Below are 21,106 nucleotides of genomic sequence, written 5' to 3' on the forward strand. Positions count from 1 at the left end.
GGGAAGTTGCAGGGAAGCTGACAAAATTGAAGGCCTACTGAGTGTGAATCCTATGGCAGGGGTTTGGAATTTCGTTCCTCAGAGGGATATTTTGAAGGTTTACTCTTGGTATACAGGAAACAGGATGCTGCATATGTCTGTGTACATGGTATTTTTAAAAACACACAAAGTGAATTGCAATTTGAAAGTGCTGGTTACAGAAAGTTTGTAGAAAACCTGGTTTTAAAGCAAATGGAAGAGGCTGGGCATGGTGGCTCACGCCTGTGATCCCAGCACTTTGGGAGGCCAAAGTGGGCAGATTTCTTGAGCCCAGGAGTTCGAGACCAATCTGGGCAACATGGTGAAAGCCTGTCTGTACAAAAAAATACAAAAATTAAGCAGGCATGGTTAGATGCATGCATGTAGTGCCAGCTACTTAGGTGACTGAGATGGGAGAATTGCTTGAACCAAGGAGGTTAAGGCTGCAGTGACCCATGATTGCACCAGTGCATTCCCGCTTGGGTGACAGAACAAGACCCTGTCTGGAGGAAAAAAAAAAATGAAATGAAGTTTTAGAATTTAGAAATTTTGTATATATTTTAAAATTGGACATAGCTTGCAATGAAAACAATAGCTTCTTTTTCTTTTCTTGAAAGACATTTTTAGAAGTAGATCGAGTGAGGATGACAGAGGCAGTCAATGGATAAGATTCCCATGTTGAAAATCTATCTGGTGGTAGGACAAGCAAAAGTTATATTAGAAGTAGGATCAGAAGATGACCGGTGCCAGTGCGCTGATTTTTTCTCCATTGTCATTTGCGACCTCTCCCCCTTCCTCTGAGGTAATCACACTGACCATCTCTCATTTCTTACCATGCAGCGAATGTGTTCCTTACTTGTTCAGTGGCTCTGTACCTGATTTCCTTTCCCTGGAATGTGAAATGTGTGTCTTTTGTGCGTGCGTGCGTGTGTGTGTGTGTGTGTGTGTTTGTGTCTGGCTTCCTCTCATCATTTAAGTCTCAAATGTTGTCTCATAAGAGAAAACCTTGAGTAATAAATCCCTAACCTACTCAAAGCTACAACGATCTGGCCTGCTTAAAGTACTGGTGGGAGTTTCCAATTGATGACTATGCGAAAATGCTTTGAAAACTACAGCTCATTGTATAAATGCACATTATCATTATTCCTGAAGATCTGCCAGAAGCCACGTTGCTGTCCACCAACTTGTCCTGATCTTCCATAAACCGGGTGTCAGGGAAATCTCAGAAGTGTTGAATTCAGAGCTTAGGTTTCTACCTTCCCACTCAGTCCTAGGTAAATACCATTGTTCCTGGGAACTTTCAGTCTGTTCCACACTGACACACAGGGGGCGGAGGTCTCTTGATTCTGCTCTTGGGTTTGGATGAAGTAGGAACACCTGTGAGATTTTAAAAAGCCCTAAAAACTCAAACCATAGAACCACTACAGTCTCATAGTAAGTGCAGTTGAGGTGCTGTTTATATCTGAAATCTGTCATTACATTAACCTGATGAGGAAGTATGAAATACACCCCCATGTCCAATTTGAGAAGAAGTACATCAGTGTTTCCTCACTAGTAGTGAAAGTTGCCCTCCAAGACGTTGAAGTGGAATCTTCTGGAAGGTTCCCTTAGGTGATGAAAGGGCCTGTGCTGGAGTCATTTCTACATTTCTTTCAATTATTTGATTGTTGGTGGTCCATCTATACAAAATGGATATATGCAATACAGGGTGGAAGAGATGCTGGCTGTGCACATCACATCTATTCTTTCCCCTTCCTTAGTGATGGAAACCTGATATCTAGTAAGACACAAGCTGTACAGAATCAGGACTATGTTTTGCAGACTCTCTTGCACCAGGATAGCCATAGGAGATATATGTAAAAGTTTTGGATGGTTATTTCTGGTGAGTCTTCTAAAATCCAGGGGTACAGCCCTTTCTGGATCTTCCTTCTTTCTAAGTCCTGGAGTGTGATGTAGTAGTTTGTTCTCCAACAGCTATTTTGGGCTGTGAAATGACCTTGAGGATAAGAGGCAGAATGGAAAAAGATGGAACAGAAAGACAGAAGCTGCTTGAGGTCCTGGTGATTCTGGGGTGCCAAAGTACCTGCCTTGACCGTTCTACCACTGGGCTTAATTTTTGCAAAAAGAACAAAATTTTGTATCAAAGCTTTTATTTTCTAGGGCATTGTTACATGTGGGGTGAAATGATATAGGCAGAATGCCATGATAAATGAAGTTGGGACCTTAGTTTTAATGAGGTAATAATCTGTATATCCAGAATACTTCGAGTTATATGTAGGCCTAACTTGAGTTCTGTAAAATCTGAGTAAGGGAAAAGGAAACCACACAACAGATTTGGAATTAGAGGGATAGATACTACAAGGATAGATACTGAGGGTCGTTTCGGGGAAGGATCAAATGAAGATACTCAGTGGTTTGGGGGCAAGAACAAGAAAACTGTCAAGGCTATTAAAAGCCGCCAGAGATTCCTCCACATTGCCAATATTGAAGTGAGTTACAACTTATTCTCAAATAAGTTAAAGTCTTATCCATTTGATATGTTTTGACAGGAAATGTATATTTACTGCCTGAAATGACTTCAATTGCTGAGCTCTGAACCACAGTATTTCATAAATGATTAACATTAGATGGAGTCAGTGGGAACCTCACAACTTTTCTTAAACGGCATTCCACAAGAAAGAATTTCTCACAATTGCAAGGTATTTACCCTATTTTCAAAAGTACACATTCACACTGGTAGGTTTTGAACTTGTCTATCAAAAATAGTTATTGCTTTTGCAGATAGAAAAATAGTCACTTAAAGTCTAAGGAGATGAGCAGATAAATTCAGCATATCTTGGTCAATTCAATATTTATTGAATGGAGATAGAAATTTTTCTTATAAATTTTTCTTCACTTCGTATGTATCTTAAGTGCCCGTTTTGCACAAAGTGGTGGGCTGGGTATGGTTATTAATTCTAATATGGATTTCGTATCCAGTGAACTATCAGTTTAGTAAGGGAGATTTAGCTACAATGGAGACAGGAGGAAGGATATTCTCATGTGGAGGAAAAAAGCCTATTGAAAGTTCAGAGGTGGGAAAATTCATCTTCCATCACCATTTTGAGAATTAAACTTTCTTATCACCTAATTAGCACCCCAAATATTTTCTATCCGTACATTTTTAACAAGGGCCCTAAATGTTTCTACTTTAAAGATGTAGTAATAATGACTTGAAAGCAAAGAAGAGGACTCTACAGTTGGTTGGTTTTAAAGCAAGAACTAATTTGAGGGCACAGTAAAAATTCCAGAAAAAAAGGACACTTTTTCAATGTGATACAAGAGACTAACTCATAATGTTTGCTTGTGATAGTTTGTAATTTATTGTCTTTTTTGGCAAAGATCTTGTAATAGTGTTCTAGTTGCCACTGGGCCAGAGCTTGTCCTAAGAACTCAGAGCTTGGACACTCACTGGGCTTCAGAATTTGGAGCCAAGGAGTTTCATGGTGGGTATTTGAGAATAGCCTCTTAGTAAGAAAGAATTAGAACAGGGACGTGACTTTATGGCACTGCATCAGTGACAATGATGAAACGTATCTACTTGAGCAGCACGGGTTGACAAACTTTTTCTATAAATGGCTCTGTACTAAATATTTATATTTTGTGGCCACATGAGTTCTGTTATAGCTACTCAACTCTGCCGAAGTGGGAAAAAGCCTGGGACGGTATGTAAATGAATGTTGCATGACCATGTTCTAATAACATTTTATGAGTACTGAAATTTGAATTTTATTTAACTTTCATGTATCAATAAATACTATTCTTTTTTTCCCAACCATTTGGGAAGGTCAGAACGATTCTCAGTTTACAGGGTGTACAAAACCATGCCGTGGGCTGGATTTGGCCCATGGACAAAGTTTGTTGATCCCTGCTGGAATAAAGGACTGTGTGCCCCCTTCTCCATAGTCTAGTGAAGTCCAGACTTCCCTCATTTGCACACCACTTCCATGGCTTTTTTACTGCATTGTTTATTAAATATGCTTATTGAAATAGACATATTTGGTCTAATTTTAATAATGAATTTGATGTTCTGGCTTAATTGATGAAATGCATCACTAATGCATCACAATTTAAATAAACTTTAAAACTCTTAGTTACTAACTTTACACATAAGGTCACATCACATATACTGATTTAATACCTTTTGCTAATTAAAAAAACTGAGGCGCAATTTACAATAAAGTGTCCAAATCTTAATTACTAGAGCTTAGTGAATGTTCACATAAGTACGCACCCATGAAACCACAACTCGGATAGGATGCAGAATTTCCAGCACCCAGATGGGTCCTTTGTAACCCTCCTAGTCATACACACCACTACCAGTAGAACTTAGTTTTTTCTCTTTGACAGCTTCTTATAAATGGAAATATACAGTTTTTATCATTCCCTAAGATTTTGCCCAATGCTATGTCTGCTGTTACCTGTAATAGTAGTTCTTCTTCATTGTTGCATAGTATTTCATTGTAAGAATAGGCTACTTTATTCTGGTGTTGAACATCTATTTTTTTCCCCTAGGTTTTGGCTGCTATGAATAAAGCTGCTGTGAACATTCCCATACATGTTTTTGGCAGATGTAAGCACTCGTTTTTGTTGCACATCCTTGTTTTTTTCAGACTGTTGGAGTCGGGACTACTTCTTGCCAGAACTGATAATTAAAAGAAAACACAGCTACCACATATATAGCACTTATTTTATGCCAAGCACTATTTAAAATCCTTTAGCTATATTAACACACTCAGTTGGGATGGGTAGGATTCTTGTCCTCATTTTATAGGTGAGGAAACTGAGGCATAGAATGATAAGGCATTTTTGCCAGGGTCACACCTAGTGAGTTCTAGAGCTGGAATTTCTTTCTCTCTCTGTCTCTAATTGAGACTGTCTTTCAGACGTTGATCAGATTAGTAACAAATAATTTCTCCAAATGGTTCTCATTCTGTAGGACTGCATGCTGGAGAGAGGGCAAGCAAGGAACAAACAGCACTGTAAATTGAATACCAGCAGCTCACGACTTGAACTGCAATTGGAACCCAGGTGGTCCGGCTTCAAAGGCTCTGCTTTTAACCATTCTGCTAAATAAAACACATTTTGTCTTTGGCAGCCTTTCCCTGCCCCTTCCATCACATCTTTCCCCTTCTTCTTGGGCACTTTGCTGCCCTAGCTGGCGGTGCCACCTCCTCCATGCCCTCCTTTCTGTTCCCTGATGACCAGCTTTATTTTGCAACTCCGCCCAGCCACCGGGTATACAAGGAGATGGAACTGGGTGGCCTTTAGAAAACTGGCTCTGGAGTCATTCTCCTGGATTTAAATCTTGGCTTGAGTCCTAACTATCTGTGCAACCCTGGGCAAATAATGTTAGCTCTTTCAGGTATCCTCTGTAAAAGGAAGAAAATAACAAGTGAGGATTAGATGGAAGACACATGTACAGCACACAGCACAGTGTTTTGACACAGGAAGGTTTCATTAGGTAGAAGCGGCCATTGCATTCATTATTTATTTTGGTGGTTATTCATATAAGTAATTAGAGCAGTTTAAATGAATTAGCAGCTTAAAGTCTTTGCATGTTATTCCTCTAGGACAGGCATTTCCTAAATAACCCCAAAGAATTGATCTCTAATAGTATAACCCAGCTAGGGAAATATTTTGGGGCAGGATTCCTCCCCCTTATCACCTTCGGTAACCTCTATTCCAGCAGCCACCCTCTATTCAGGAACCTGGGTAAACACCTTGAACCTTAGAGTAAAATCTATACCTTACTTTTTATTAACATCCACCTAGAGGAAAATACTAGAAAACTCCGTTTTTTTTCTTTCGACTTTGTTGCTCTCCAGTGGTTTCCTGGAGTCCCAGACAGGGTATTCTTGGGGCTTTGCAATTTTCAAGGTATCACAGAAGTAAAACTGAGTTTGATCTCTTGAGGCTTAAAAGAACAGCCACGAATCTGGGAGCACTTGAACAGGAGCCAGCAGCACCTTGGTCCTCCCGGTTCTCAGCTAAGCCCGTTATTAATTCTCTTTGAATGCAGCGGCACACACAGATGAGTAAGACTTGATTAACGGCATGCCGCTCGCTTGCTCATCTGGTCCCCAACACTTCGAAAACACGGCAGGATTGGGGAGGGAGCCAAGCGAGGGGGGAGGGGGGGCTCATTTTGCAGCAAAAAATAAAAACCCAATACAGTGTTGCTCGTCCCATTTCAAATTAATGCTCCTGTTTTGCATTTAATTAGCGGCCAGTAGTGAAGTCAGGCATCTAACATTTTGGTTCTGTCCTTGAGCTGCAGCAGTCTTTTAATCATGGCTATTTCCCCCTTCCCCCCAATCTTTCTTTTGATGTACTATTCTGCAAACAAATACAAAGACCCAGATTAGATGAGACTGGTAAAAGTGGAAGGGGGATTTTGGTTTTCAGGTCTTCCCTGTGGTTTCGTGATTAAAGGGGCCCCAGCAGGTGTAGGAAAGCAAAACTGGCTCATACTTCCCTCTAGGAGTGGGTTCCTCTTTCATGTCCTGGAAGGTGGGATACAGACAATGGGGAAAATAACAGAATGACTCTCCCAATGAGTGGGGAGTGATGTCAGGTGAAAAACAGAACGAAAGTATGGGAAATATTCTGTGAGCTCAGACCCAAAGAACGAAGGAGAAGGATCAGTGATTTACTGGAATGCAGAGGATGAAGCATTGATCCAAGGGGGCTTATGAGGGAAGTGGTGCTTTGGAGGTGAGGTGTGGAGAATTGAAATGATTTCCCAGTGCTTGGGCTGATGATCTAGGCACTGGAGCCCTCTGTGTGGGTCGGAAACATATTACCACTAATAAGAGCTTTGAGCCCAGGCAGCCCCACTGGCTGACGCACACCCAAACATACGCACACCCTTCCTAGGAAGGTTTGTGGCATTTTATTTTTGTTTCACCTTTTCTGACATATGGACGCAAATTAAGCAGTCTTCCCTCCTTATCCCCTCCCTGCTAACTCAAGGTTACAGGTGAACTTGTATTTTTGTGTCTCTCTTCTTGATTCGTTCTCTGATTTAGGTATAAGCCATGCAGTGGCTGGTGGTGTCCAGCCCATAGAAGACTCAAATATTTGTTGAACAAATGATTAGTTTGGGGGATTTGTGTGCCTTTGAGCAAATCATTTAACCTCTCTCACAGCTTCTGTTTCTCTGTCTGAGTTGATCATACCCATCACCTGGGGTGTGTGAGGCATAAATGAGCTAGCATGGGATCTTGTTGAGCAGAGTGCTTAACACATAAGTCTTCGTTAGTGTCCCTTCCATCAAAATACACAGGGAATGTAAATCTCTTGGAAAAGAACATTTGATTCTAATTGGACAACACCTTTCTGTGGTTGATATTTTGTCTTTGTCTTATGAGAAGATGATAGAAACATAGGGGAAAGCTGTTAAGTCTCCAAATGCAGCCTTTTATAGGAAAAAAATGGATTATGGAGGATTAATCTTTACAGTTCATTTTATCGATTGGCTTGGCATAATTGCTCTCCTCCCAAACGTCAGCAGTGTCTTTGGTTTCAGCAGCGAGCTGTTTGAATGTGAACAGTACCCTTAGCGTGTTTTGGGGCTACAGTTATTGAAATGTGAATTCAGCAGAAGAGAAAAATCCAAAGTTTGACACTTTTTTGGAGAATGCAAAATTAAAATGAACTAATATTTCAGGCAAAATCTATCATATCTTTTTTACCTGCTTAGTAGTTTAACAGGAGGTAGGAGTTGATATTTATCAGGTACTTAATTAAGTACCAAGCATTGTATTAATCTTTTATTGATGTTTTATTAGAACAAACCTATGAGCTTGGTACAATGGAATCTGATTGCACATGAGATCTGGTCCTGAACTATGCAAAAGAAAAATTGTATATAGTCAGAATAATTCCCTGCAAAATCCCATAAAATATTTTTGTGTACAACCCTGTAGAAGAATTCTTAGTCCTAAAGTTTGAGAATTGCTGAGCTACTCCACAGGAAGGAACAAAGGGAATGTCTACGTGCAGAAGTCTGGGCATTCAAATTTGTTGAATAAATGAATGTTGAATGAATTCTGCTTCTAACTATCAAAGTTCTATAGAGTGGATGATGGCTTGAGAATTCTTAAGTATATCTCTGGCTTAAAGGGTTGGCTTGCCTCTCTTTTAGTCTTAAGCCTCTTTAACCTAAATCTATCTTACGATATTTGTTGTTGTGAGGTTTCAATGCTATTGTGGAGACAGACCTGACTCTGGTTACATCCTAAAGTGAGTTTGCATATTAAGAGTGCCTATCATGATTCCACTGTACTATTAGTGGCCTCATTTTTATAGATGAGAAGCTGGAGTGTGTTAAGTGACTTGCTAAGGTTACTATCACAGACAGATACCAGGGTGGGCCCCTATGATCCCCACATCTTAGTGTCTTCACATTTGTATAATCACCTCCCCTTGAGATGGGTGGAACCTGACTTGCTTCTAACCAACAGAATACAGCAAAGGTGATAGCATGTCACTTCTATGATTATGTTATATAAAACTCTACCTTGCTGGCTGACTTGCTCTAGAGATTCAGTGATGACTTGAAGAAGGGAATGTGTGTTTTGGGGATGTCCATGTGGTAAAGGACTGCAAGTGACCTTTAGGAACAGTTTAACCTCTGGCTTAGAGCCAGCAAAAATCCCTGAAGCTCTCAGTCCTACAGCCGCAAGGATGAAGGACTGAATATTGCTGACAACCATGTGAGTATGGAAGTCTTCCTCCCCCAAGCCTCCAGGTGAGAACTCAGGCCTTCCCGGTGCCTTGAGTGCAGCTTCTTGAGATCCTGAACAAAGCACCTAGATAAGCCATGCCCAGACTTCCGACCCAAAGACACTGTGAGATAACAAATGTGTATTACTTGAAGTCACTAAGTGCATATAATCTATTATGCATTAGATAAGAAACACAGTCATGTGAATTCCATGTCAGGATTTGAACCCAGTCCCATCTGATAGTAGAGGCAAAAGGTTCTTGGCAGGTCTGGAGAGCACTTAAAGGCCATTTAGTCCAGCTACCTTTTGGTGGAACCTGGATCTTCCACAGTATCCCTAGCAAGTTGTCAGCCAGCTCCTTGGGGCTCCTCCAGATTGGGGAGAGGGGGAATTCACAGTCTTTTGAGTTATTTATGTTCATTTGGACAGTTTCCTATTTCATGGGTTCATTAAACCATTCACTCATTCAGTAGACATATTTACTGAGGGCCTTCTCTGTGCCAGGCACTGTGCCAGGTGCTAGGTGGTGAGTATGGTGACGACAGGTCCTACTCTCATAGAAATGACATTGTTGTCACTGTTAAGCAGTTACTTCTTCAGCGCCATGGATATTATCTTGCTGTAATTTCTCTAAGTCCTAATTCTGCCCGATGGGTTGCAAACAATATTTCTAATTCCTTTTCCACAAGACAGAACTTCAGATACTAAGTTCTGTTGTCATTTTGTCCCCAAATCCCTTTTTTTTTTTGGGTTTGCTATCCTTTGAGTTACTTCCACCATTTGGCATATGGCGTTGTCTAGAGCTATGCAGCCTGACTTGGTAGCCCCAAGTTACAAGCAGATACATAAATTTAAATGAATTAGAATTAAACAAAACTAAAAATTCAGTTCCCCAGCTACACTAGTTACATATCAAGAGCTCAGTAGCTACATGTGGGTAGTGACTACTGCATTGGAGATAGAGTCACTATCATTGTGGTGGGAAGCACTGTCAGATGGGGCTAGTCTGGCTCTTTGACCATCTGGGCCATGGATGCTGAATGAACCCTGGATTGTTGCTATGCTTATTAAATGGAACTAAAAATAGGCTATTGTTGATTCTGGTCTAGCTACTTCAGAGTATAACTGAACTATCCCTTCTCTAGTTTTGAGTAGTATACTTTTGTTAATGAAACATAAGATGAATGTTTTTAACAGCCATATTGTATGACTTACTCATCTTGAATTTACCATCGAGACATTTTATGTGCAGTCCTTTTCCATGCGGAGAGCACTGTTTCTTCTCTCCACTGTTTGTTTAAAACTTATAGTTTTAAAACTCATGCTTAATGTTTTGCATTTACCTCTGGAGAATTCCGTCTTACTTTCAGTGAATCGGTCACCTTGATGTTTTGTTTTGTTTTTTTTTTCAGTTTTGTTTCTCATTTTTTAGAGTGGCTGTTTCCCTTCTTAGCTTCAGGTCATTCCCAAATTTAGTGGAACGATGGTAATATCGCCGTCCAAGTTATTGATAGGAAAGTGAATAGGACAGGCTCTGGATAGAGCCTAGTGGCTTCCCACTAGAGATAGGGCTGATTTAATAAAGCCCTAGAGCTGCTGTTAAGAGGAAGACTCTGGAGGCAGACCCCCACAGGTTTACATCCCGGCTTCCCTACTTCTCAGCTTTGCAACCTTTCCCAAATTATTAACCTCTCTTTCTCTTAGGGAGTCCCTAAAAGGGACATTTTAAATTGATGTAGATATGGTTCATCAGTACTTTTACAGGGTTATTTAGTCTACCTATTTTCATTATGTCCAGTCTACATTTTAAAATATTTTTGCATTGGAGTTAGTTATATGGAAAAGTTAGTCAAAATGCCTTGCTGAATTCCAGATTTTATAACCATAGTAATCTCTTGATCACCAGCTTCAGTGAGTATGAAAAAAATGGAATGAGCATTGCCTGGTATGAATTATTTTTAGCAAATCCATGCTGATTCCAAGTAATCATTGCTGCATTGAGTGTTCACCCTGTCCCCCTTGTTAATAATGCATTACAGAAGTCTGTCTGGGATTGGCATGATGCTTACTGACATGTATGATTGGCACAACTTGTATTTTTATTCCTTTTTTTTTTTTTTTGAGATGGAGTCTGGCTCTGTCGCCCAGGCTGGAGTGCAGTGGCCGGATCTCAGCTCACTGCCAGCTCCGCCTCCCGGGTTTACGCCATTCTCCTGCCTCAGCCTCCCGAGTAGCTGGGACTACAGGCGCCCGCCACCTCGCCCGGCTAGTTTTTTGTACTTTTTAATAGAGACAGGGTTTCACCGTGTTAGCCAGGATGGTCTCAATCTCCTGACCTCGTGATCCGCCCGTCTCGGCCTCCCAAAGTGCTGGGATTACAGGCTTGAGCCACCGTGCCCGGCTTTATTCCTTTTTATTTGCTGGTACATCTCCTATTCTCCTGGATTCTTCAGAGTTTACCACCGATGTTGTGGCTACTTCAGACTTCATGCCACGAGTAGCCTGGGCTTTAATTCATCAGGGCCAGGAACCTCAGACTTATTTAGAGAGGGCAGGCACTCTGACAATCGTGGCACCTTATTTTGGGTCTCAATTCCCTGAAACAGTGTCCCCTCTCCCCTCTATGGAAAGCATCTCCTCTATCTTGAGGGAACACAGATGCAGAGTGGAGGCTGAGTAATTGCACTTGCTGTCACTGTTAGTATCACACCACCCTCTCCAGGCGGCAGACCTATGTCGTCTTGTTGTTCTCCTTGCCCTGAGCGTAACAGAAATAGCCCTTTTGTAGCTCTTTGCGTTTTCTGTCGGGCTCAGCTCATTCTAGCCTTTTGCCTTCCTGACACTTGTATCAGCAGCTGAAGAGTTTTCATATGAGGATCGAGGCATTCTCCAAAGCAGATGACTTTAAAGAGCTAGCTAGAAAGAAAGCTATTCTACTGAGAATGACAGTTGGTGCATTTGCCTCCACCTTCTTTTTGGACAATGAGCATTAATTTCTTTGGCTACTTTGGATATTAGCGGAGCATCAATTTCTCTAAATCTTCTCTCCCTTTTTTGCTTCCCTCCCTCTTGGTCAAAATCACTTTATTGAAACCTTTTCATGATGGGTGTAATGTACTGTGGAAACTGGTTTTTAGACAGCAGTAAGTTCTTTCTCTCCTCCCACACCCGGCTTTTTTTTTGTTGTTGTTGAGACAGGGTTTCACTCTTGTCACCCAGGTTGGAGTACAGTGGCGCAATCTCAGCTCACTGCAGCCTCCACCTCCCAGGCTCAAGTGATCTTCCCACCTCAGCCTCCCAAGTAACTGAGACCACAGGTATGCGCCACTGTGCCCAGCTAATATTTTGTATTTCTGGAAGAGATGGAGTTTCTCCATGTTGCCCAGGCTGTTCTCAAACTCCTGTGCTCAGGTGGTCCACCTGCCTTGGCCTCCCAAAGTGCTGAGATTACAGGAGTGAGCCACCATGCCAGGTGCAGATGACAGTGAGTTTCGTAAAAGATAAAAGGTGCTGTCTATATACAGACAGGTTTTAAAGGCAGCACCTTTAAAGCACCAGCGTCAAGGAAAGTCCACTCTCTGGTTGACACTGATTTAACAAAGCGCTAGAGCTGTTGTTAAGAGAAGGACTCTGGAGCCAGACCCTCACAGGTTTAAATCCCGGCTTCCCTACTTAGCAGCTTTGCAACCTTTCCCAAATTATTAACCTCTCTGTCTCTTAGGGAGTCCCTGTCTCAGAAGGCTGTTGCAAGATTCAAATGAACTAATGTAAACAAGTTTTCAGCATAGTATTTGGTACATCGTTAGTGCTAAATAAAAGCTGTCTCATAGCAGCTCTTATTATTTGCATACTGAGTCCCTCAAGGTTAAAAGACCCCAAATAATTGAAATTAAGGAGCAGTCAGCTGGCAAGATCTTCAATTCTAATGCCCGGGGAGGGACATGTGAAATCAATACCTGATTTTCTGTTATGCCAATCAATGTATCATCGCCCAGGACGTGAACAAGGGACAGAGAGGCAGTGCCAGCTTTGCCATTTTGAGGAAGGACACTTGTTCCTTTGAAGAATGTCTACTCCACATCCTACTTCCACATCTGACCTGCTGTGTACATACAACATTATTTTGCTTCATGTCTATCGATTCCCACTTGCTCCTCCTCTTCCTCAGATGTGAATTTACTTTATTGTTTATTTTTGCTTTTTCCTTTCCCAAATGCCCTGGGACTCACGCAGTTTGGGATTTTCACTTCGGTTTAGGCCCAGTTAACACAGTGAAACTTCAAGTTCAGTGATCCGTGGATGGCAATTTAGCAAGAAACAAAGAAAGCAACAAAAGCTTTGGCTTGCTTGGAAGCCTGCTCCAGGAGAGGACCTAGTTTCTTGTACAGATCTCATCACCATCTGAAAATAAATTTCCATGGTAGGTTTACCTCCTGACCAATGAGAACTCCTGGTTATAACAGATGTTCCCTTCTCCCCACTTTGTGGGAGATTGCACTGACTAGTGATCTGTACACCTCAGGGCCTTTGAACATGCTGTTCCCACTGCTTAAATGCTTTTCTTCCACATGTCTCTGGTCTGTCTCCTCCTCGTCATTCAGGCTCCAACTGAAAATGACAATCCCTGACTCCCCTTGCTAAATTATCTTCTCTGTCTGCTTCCCTTTCCTCATCACTCTTTCTTTGATCTACCTTTAAAATCAATATCTGACATATGACTTTTTTATGAATATAAGGAGTATGAAAGCAGAGACTGGCCGGGTGCAGTGGCTCACACCTGTAATCCAAATACTCTGGTAGGCCAAGGTGGGCGGATCATGAGGTCAGGAGATAGAGACTATCCTGGCCAGCATGGTGAAATCCCATCTCTACTAAAATACAAAAAAGTAGCCAGGTGTACTGGCACACGCGTATAGTCCCAGCTACTCGGGAGGCTGAGGTAGGAGAATTGCTTTATCCCAGGAGGCGGGAGGTGGAGGTTGCAGTGAGCCGAGATTGCACCACTGCACTCCAGCCTGGGTGACAGAGCAAGACTCTGTCTCAATAAATAAATAAATAAATAAATAAATAAATAAATAAAGCAGAGACCTTGCCTGGCTTGGTCATTGTGGTGTCCCAGTGTCTGCAGGCAGTGTGTAGCACATAGTTGGGGCTCAAAAATATTTGGAGAGGGGATAGATTTTAAAATTTAATGCAGGGGCAGCTGCTATAGAGGAAAAAAGCTTACGTTCCATATTTGGTTATGGGTAGCAGCCACCTGTGTTACCGTGTGTCACATCTCTTCAGCCTCTACTGATTTTGGCCACAGCTGCAAGGCCAGTTCCTATCCCTAGCATTCGCCAATTCTCTTGCCAGCTTCCTCACTGGGCATTCCTCAGCGCACTGGTGGACCAGCAAAAGTAGCCCATGAGGTAACTGTCATTAACCTGGAAGTTAATGCCTCTGAGTCAGCAGAAGTGAGGAGTTGATAAATAAATGGCCTCACCTCCTGTCTTTCGGTGGATGATTCTGGAAGCATCTCTATGCTTCTTGGGAGCCCCTGGTGGCATCCAGCTTCCGTTGCTCACACCAGTAACCTTGATCATGCATTCTTGTGTTAAGTCCTTGTCCGAGGCTCTGCTTTGGGGAAAACCCACCCTAAGACCCCATTTGTATTGGTAATTTTACTTCATTGTTGCCTGTCCTTTGTCATAGCCTGCATAGACACTTGCAGTGTAAATTGGGAAACTTTTATGAACCTCTTTACTATTATTTGCATGCTTACGTATTTTATCTTTCACAGTGACAAAGATCTCTTTGTCTTTGGACTTCTGACACCCGTCTTCCTAAATATCTTAGAAACGTCATCTCCTTTTTCTCACAGCTGTTTACTGAGCAACTCTCTGGACTATGGCTCTCCCAGTTTCCTTCTTAAAGATGCAATCATGGAATTAAACTTGCTGTTGCCTTCCCAGGGCATGCGTATTTATAGCACAGGCTTTTAGATTGTGGGCTCACTTTCAGAGGTGCTTGCTTTGAAATAGGCTTTCTGAAGGACCTCTGTGGGGATAATGAGGCCATTTCTACACTAGCAAGTTGGAATACATTATAGGATAGTGGTTGCAAGAGGCACTTGAAACGGTGGAGCTTTCTATACATGGCAAATTGTTTTTTTTTTTTTTTTTTTTTAACCTTCTAAAAACCATTCTGCAACAGTTTTCTGGTGCTTTTGTGACTGGTGTATGCCTTATACAGAAGTCATTGCGTCATCTGTCAGTTTTCTTTCCAACTTCTGGAAGAATTGATGGGTTATAGGTTAGGCTCACATGGGATGGGAAGGAGGAAAGAGGGAGGAGGCAGCTGTGATGTTGCACATCAAAGGTATGGTTTTGTCACCTCCAAGGATAGAGATTCCTGAACCTTTTCTGTGCCATCGGTCCCTTTGGAAGTTTGGTGAAGCCAGTGGATCCTGTCTCATAGTAATGTTTTTAAAACACATAAAACAGGGTGATGAAATAATCTGTACACCAAACTTCTGTGACACACAATCTACCTATCTAACAAACCTGTACATATACCTCTGAACCTAAAATGAAAGTTTAAAAACCCCACATTAAACAAAATTCATTGGATTTCAAAGGAAACCATTATATGGAAATGTAGTGATCAAAACATTAAAACAGTTTATGATATAGAATATATATGCTTCTGTATTCATTTAACAACATGATCTTCAAGCAAGCCCATTAACTACATATGATTATGAGGTTGTTGATGGACACACATTTTGAGGTCTTGCTGATAAACTTTAATGAGATTTGAAAATACCTATGATTTCTATTTGTGGCCAAGTCATAGGAACTGCTAAATACCCATGTGGCTTGTTGCTGACATAATTGAAGGAACAGATGAATTTCAAACAGAGGCTCATAAATATTAAGATGTCATTTTTTTTCTCATCCCAGTTTATGGACCCCTGATTCTGTGCAAGGACCACAGGTTCAGAATCCCATTCTCAAAGTTGGCAGTTGATTTATAACTTGTGCTGAAGCTCCTGTTTTCTAGGTAGGTGGGTGACCCTTTGCTTCAGCATCTGACTACCAAGAGATGCTAGGAAGACGTTGGTTGAGTAAAAGCATTGGCTAGTACTGTGCCTGCCATTGTTACAGGACAGATAAATGTTAACAAGAAGAGGGAGGGTGCTGGGATGCTCTCCAGAGTCTTGTCCCTGATTTTTTTTTTTTTCCGGTTCCTTTCATCTATTATAGAAATGGCCATTGATTGGGAGAACCAATGATGTCTGAAATTACTTATTAGATTGAAAATACTTTGGAAAGTGATTTTACTAACTTGGTTTGTCAGGTTTTCTCAAGCAGGATCTGTTTGCTGATTGCTACTTTGCATAATGTTGTAGGGTGAACAGGTCTGCTTCTTGTTTGGATGTCAAGTGTTTTCATGTCCGGTAAGGTTCTGGTTGTTTCTCATACCCGTATACAAAAATAAGGGAAACATGTTAAAAGAGAAAGACCAAAAGACAAGGTTGTAACTAGAGTATGCATACAAAATGGGAATGAGGCTGGACACAGTGGCTCACATCTGTAATCCTAGCACTTTGAGAGCCTGTGGTATGTGGATTGCTTGAGCCCAGGAGTTTGAGAGTAGCCTGGGAAACATGGTGAAACCCTGTCTTACAAAAAATACAAAAATTTTCAGGCATAGTAGCATGTGCCTGTAGTCCCAGCTATTTTGGAAGCTGAGATGGAGGATCACTTGGTCCTGGGAGTTCAAGGCTGCAGTGAGCCATGATCATGCCACTGCACTCCAGCCTGGACAACAGAATAAGATACTGTCTCAAAAAAAAAAAAAAAAAAAGTGAGTAAGTATTAGCTGAAAGAAAATGGTGGTATGGGTAAAAGAGAGGGAGGAGTGAATGCATTGATTGTGGAATACCCACTTTGAGATCTTAGAAGGACAGAGTTGCCAGATGGTTAAGAGGGCAGACTTTGGAACCTGGGTTCAGATTCAAGCTTTGCCACATGGTAGCTGACCTTGGACACATCACATCACCTCTCTGCCTCCAAATATCCTTCTTTGTAAAGTGGGGATACTGATAGCAACTGCCTCAAAGTACATTAGATGGGATTAAATGAGTTAATGCATTGAAAGTTCTTATAGCAGAGTTCTTATATAGGCTCTAGAAATGATGTTAGCTGCTGCTATTATTAATGATAACAACTATTGTTAGTATAAGTGCAATGTACAGAGCCCTTCACTGTACCATGCCTCATTTGAACATTGGAGTGACCCAGGTAGTTATTTCCAAATCCATTTTCAGATAAAGAGCTTGAGGTTCAGAGAGGTCTAATGATTTGCCCACTGAAAGGATGTAAAGAGTGAGGACAAGAACCCAAGCCTTGGGGTGGCAAGATCTGCCCTCATTCCAGTGTGTTCCACTGTGTTTGGTATCAGCCAAATTCAGCTTTTGCAGTTTGTTTCAGATTTTACAAATAGAGAGGGCTTATCCTTCAAGGATCTAGTGCTATTCAATGTAACTTTCTGCAATAGTAGAAATAGATGTTCTAGAACTATACTGTCCAATATGACAATATTACCCTATGGAGCTATGGAGCACTTGAGATAAAGTTCCTGGAACTGATGAACTTGATTTTAAATTTTACTTAGTTAAATTTAAATGTAAATAGTCACATGTGGTTAGTAGCTACTAATTGGGTAGCATAGACAGAGTTTCCCTTGTCTCAGAAGGCTTGGGTGTAAAGCCCCGCTCTACAACTAATTAGTTCTGTAACTTTGGGAAGGTAATTTCTGGGGGCTCATTTCTTCCTATCTATGAAATGGGCTAATTCTATTTAGATCAACACAGAACTCCAGCGAGGCCAAGCAAAGATGAGAATTTTTTTTTTTTTTTTTTTTTTTTTTTTTTTTTTTGAGTGAAATAGCTATAGGAGTTCTTGAGGAATTCAAGGGAAGGCACAAAGGCAGGCCAAGGAAAGTCTTGGAATTAAAAATAGAATGACCTTCAGGGACCTGGATCATCCTCTTCTAGTCTCATTTCTGTTTTGTGTGCATCTGTGTCACTCCTGTCTCTGTGAAGTCTGGCTTTCTTTGTACCCCCTGCATGGATGAGGGAAAGCTGGCCACCCCATACCTCCTAAATTTATATATTCCTCCCTCGACAGCTAATTCTAGAATGATTAGCTGTTCCTCAGTCTCAATTCTAAGTTGCAGGAAGAGGAATCTTCCCCTGGCTTGGCTTGAATTAGCCTTGGGTGGCTGAACTACATAGCAAACCATGCTGCCCTGCCTTTCTTAGAAGGTTTGATGAGGGCTGGGGATGTTCCTTAGTGAAAGCAGTAGTTGTGAATTAGGTCAATGTCTAGGAAAGCATCTTTGTTTAAAAATTTCACTGCAAGGTGGAAACTGCGATTGAAAAACCAAATTTATTAGGTAAAGGAAATGGGATAGCCTGATTAGGTTTTCAAATTCATTCATTGATTCAACAAGTATTTGTTGAGTGCTTTGTACTTGCTCTGTTAAAGGGCTACAGATGAGAAGCAATGCTAAGAGAAGAGGCCTGATCTTTGCCCTCATAGAGCTCCAGTCTGATAGGGAGTTCTCATGTGAATATAAAAATGCAGTTCTAGAGAGTACCAAGAAGAAAAGATTAAAATTTGGGATTTTAGCTAATGAGTAGAGTGCTTCTCTGAGGTGGTAATATTTGCCCTGAGATATGAAGGATGAGTAGGAGTTAACTTAGTGGAGGAGAGAACAATGTGTTTGGCTCTGAACAGAAGGACTGCCATGTGCAAAGACCCTGTGGCAGGAAGGCTGGGAAAAGCTAGATAATATTGGAATTATATTGCTTCTGTTCCTTCTGATCCCAGTTACCAAAGGTACTTTGGAATTAATGGTTTCCAGGCACCTCTATTATTATTATTATTATTATTATTGTTATTATTAAGAGAGAGTCTCGCTCTGTCACCCAGGCTGAAGTGCAGTGGCACAATCTTGGGTTACTGCAAACTCTGCCTTCCAGGTTCAAGTGATTCTCATGTCTCAGCCTCCCCAGAACCTGGGATTACAGGTGTATACCACCACACCCAGCTAATTGTGTGTGTGTGTGTGTTTTGTAGAGACAGGTTTTTGCCATGTTGCCCAGGATGGTCTTGAACTCCTGAGCTCAGGCAATCCACCCACCTCAGCCTCTAAAAGTGCTGGGATTACCGGTGTGAGCTACCATGCCTGACCTATTATTTTAATTAAAGCTTAAATGTCTTTTAGGTGGTGAAAATAAATTTGCATTCCAGATATTAATATTTATGTTACACTGCATATTATGGTGGTCTTAGTTTTTATATGCATTTCTTCTTTTGGGGATGAATAGTACATTTAATACCTTGAAGGCATAAACTAGGAAGAGAGGTCATTCTCCCTAATCTCTTGTGTTTTTCTGCTTTAGAAGTCTCCTAAAGTGTGTGGTGCATCTCCAGTGTGTTGGAGTTATGAGATCGTGACCCAATATTTCCTTATAGAGGCATACTTGCTGCCAGGATGTTTCCCTGATGCCCGAACAAAGCCTTGATGAGTGAATTTGTGTTTGAAACTGTGGACTCGACATTGACATTTCTTAGGCCTCAGGTCTAGTTGTAATGCATTATAAATGTGAGCTGCTGCTTTTTTAGATCCTGAATAAGAGGAATGGCTTCCTAGGCCTTTATCTGAGTCAATGATGTCAAACCATGGAAGGAGTTTAAGAAGCCTTCTGTGAATGCCAAAAACTTTTTTTTGAAATGAAGAAAAAAAAAAAAAAAAAATCCAGGGTATATTTTTGTCTGCGGAAAACCACTGTTGGTTATACCAGTGTGCCTGAATTTTATGCTTAATTTTCATATTATATTTTATTTAGCTGGCTATTCTAAAATAATATTTCTACATGGAATATTAAAAATTATTAATCAGGCAGTTCTTTTTTCTACTAAGGCTTTAAGATTTGATGTGTATTTTACCCTTAGCCTCTCAGTTTGGATGCTAAATTTTCATTGGAAATATTTTAAAGGTATTTCATTTATTTCCTAAAGTTTACACATGGAAAAGTAGATATGTGGCTGAAATTTATGTGATGTATTTCTTACACAACTATGGCTAGTGTTGGGAAGACTCCGTCTTTAGCAACTGCATCCTTGACCCGAGAAATATTCTGAGTTGGGCTTTCTGTAGTGTCCAGACTTCAGTTTTCAGAAGGTCTTGGCTGACCACTTACTACCTACTTCAATTCCTCCTCTTGTTTTCTCAAGCTTTTTGCTGGTCGACACTACCTTTTCTTCCCAGGTAGTGGAATCTCCCAGTCTAGTTTGGAATCCTGAGTTTACCACCTATATTGTATACTTGGGTAAGTAAGTGGACTTACTTATTTTCTCCCCTGTTAAACAGAGATGTAAACAAAACAAAACGGACTTCCTTAGAGGGTTATTCTAAGGATTCAACAAGATGAGATATAAAGTGCTTGATTGGTCCAGTATTTGACCCAGAGTACATATCTGCTAAATTATTTTTTATTTTTTTGAGATGGAGTCTCATTCTGTCACCCAGGTTTGAGTGCAGTGGCGCGATCTCGGCTTGCTGCAACCTCCACCTCCCAGGTTCAAGCCATTCTCCTGCCTCGGCTTCCCTAGTAGCTGGGACTATAGGCGCATACCATTATGCCTGGCTAATTTTGTATTTTTAGTAGAGATGGGTTTTCACTATGTTGGCCAGGCTGGTCTCCTGATCTCAGGTGATCCGCCCACCTTGGCCTCCCAAAGTGCTGGGATTATAGGCACGAGCCACAGGGCCTGGCCCACATATGCTAAATCATTATCATAACAGATTCTTTGATTCTCTTCCCTTGACTTAAACACGAGGGCAAAACAATCAGATATGCCTTTCCATATTTTCTAGGGCCTGTGAACACTTTTCCGGATTCTTGGATCACACATAACATGTAGATTTTAATTTCAGATGAAGTGACTGGTTCTGAATCACTGCTGGTCGAGACTGACCTTTGCTCAAGCTGTAAAATGTGTCTCCTTGGGGTCCCTTCCCATCTCACCCCCTTTTCACCTTGTCCTTCTCCAGCTCTCCTGACTGCACTCACTTCCCTGTGCCACATATCCTGGACCTTGTTCCTCCCATTCCTATTTACCTTAAACCAAACCTGACCAGTCCTTTGTCCCATTCCCTCACAACCTTGCTATCTCCCAGGAAATCGGTCAGTGAATCCTGGTGTGATCTGTTGCCTGGGACTTCCTTTGATGTACAGTCTGGGTACCAGTTTTCATTTG

The 21,106-nt window shown here is 41.3% G+C and overlaps 1 protein-coding gene across 18 annotated transcripts in view; it reads left to right on the forward strand.

Annotated features, from left to right (window-relative positions):
- The window catches only part of TAFA4 (TAFA chemokine like family member 4), a 192,073-nt gene that overhangs the window by 13,618 nt on the left and 157,349 nt on the right, over positions 1–21,106 (forward strand). For 3 of the 18 annotated variants that reach the window (XM_073009946.1, XM_073009948.1, XM_073009950.1), the window contains exons 2-5: positions 2,568–2,717; positions 4,573–4,630; positions 4,997–5,088; positions 13,047–13,209. The exons of 8 other annotated variants lie outside the window; for them this stretch is intronic. The gene's annotated coding sequence lies outside the window, so the exon portion shown is untranslated. Of the gene's footprint in view, positions 1–2,567; positions 2,718–4,572; positions 4,631–4,996; positions 5,089–13,046; positions 13,210–20,157; positions 20,176–21,106 lie in introns of those variants that run through there. 7 more of the 18 variants (XM_073009949.1, XM_038003674.2, XM_073009952.1 and 4 more) reach the window with 4 other exon arrangements.

Source organism: Chlorocebus sabaeus, chromosome 22 (assembly GCF_047675955.1).
Source record: "Chlorocebus sabaeus isolate Y175 chromosome 22, mChlSab1.0.hap1, whole genome shotgun sequence".
NCBI classification, from domain to species: domain Eukaryota; kingdom Metazoa; phylum Chordata; class Mammalia; order Primates; family Cercopithecidae; genus Chlorocebus; species Chlorocebus sabaeus.